The 1,031-nt window shown below is 55.9% G+C and overlaps 1 protein-coding gene across 2 annotated transcripts in view; it reads right to left on the bottom strand.

Annotated features, from left to right (window-relative positions):
* The window catches only part of TICAM2 (toll like receptor adaptor molecule 2), a 19,935-nt gene extending 18,958 nt beyond the window's left edge, over positions 1-977 (bottom strand). The window contains exon 1 of one of the 2 annotated variants that reach the window (XM_035013942.1): positions 854-977. The gene's annotated coding sequence lies outside the window, so the exon portion shown is untranslated. Of the gene's footprint in view, positions 1-484; positions 772-853 lie in introns of those variants that run through there. The other variant, XM_035013943.1, reaches the window with a different exon arrangement.
* Positions 978-1,031: the final 54 nt, after the last annotated feature.

The following is a 1,031-nucleotide window of genomic DNA, read 5'->3' on the forward strand; positions in this document are numbered from 1 at the left end:
AAACCGGCACAGACCCTGGACTTCACAAGTGCCACGGGGGGTGATGGAGGCAGCCTGAGAGGAGAGGAGGCAGGAGGAAACAGCAGTGTAACTAGAACCGTGGAAGCAAGTCTTTCATTCAAAGAGCTGCTTTTCGTTTCGTTCTTAAATAAAGGGGAACAAAGAAATGGGTGGGACCTAGAAGGGGACGTCTGGTCTGGGGGTGTTAAAAACAAGGGTTATTAGCAGGTACTTGTTACATACATAAAAACACCACGAGGAACAAATGACAACAGACAAGGTGCCAAAGATTCCACAGCCTAAACATGATTTACATTTCAAGTTCCGTACAGCTGGACACGTGACTGACATTTCCTGGGCTTCAGAGGGAGGTACAGCAGTTTTCCTTACCCGCTCACCTCCATTCCCACATAAATGAGGTATAAAACGGAGTTAACTCCATTTATAGTCAACACACTATTTCAAGCGTTAAAATGCATCCTACCTTAAAGATTTCTTTTTTTAGTTGATTGCCTGAAAACTAGCTCACAGCTGCCAGTCCAGAGTGCTTTTATCCAAATTAGCTTTTGGCCAAGACGCCAGCCAAATACAAAAACCAAAACCGAAAGTTTCAGCGTTCGCTCCGTGGGTCCGGCTGAGGCTCACGAAGAACCTCTCGGCCACTTGCTTCTGTTCTGAGATTTTTTCCCAAAAACAGGTTTTCTGGTCAAAGGGAAACTAGGAGCAAAGCAGAAGGCTGCGCCGACTCTCACTGCTGAGGGAGGCAAGCGCCCACCAAAGGGACGCAGGCGCGCCCGCCGGCCCCAAGCCCCGCTGCCCCGCCGCCGCTCCCGCCCAGGCGCCCGCTACTCGCCTGCACAGCGGCGGCCAGCGCCCGGCCCCGCGGCTCCCTCGTCTTCCTCTCCCCGGCGCCGAACCCGCCGGCGGCTACTTCCCCGGCGGCGCCGGGACCGAGGGTGCCCGGCCCAGCGCGCAGGCCCCGCTCCTCGCGTGCCCACGCCCTCCGCCCCCGCGCGCCCCCGGGACTGAGG

This window comes from Mirounga leonina, unplaced genomic scaffold, assembly GCF_011800145.1.
Source record: "Mirounga leonina isolate KUSES-001 unplaced genomic scaffold, KU_Mleo_1.0 Mir_168, whole genome shotgun sequence".
NCBI classification, from domain to species: Eukaryota; Metazoa; Chordata; class Mammalia; order Carnivora; family Phocidae; genus Mirounga; species Mirounga leonina.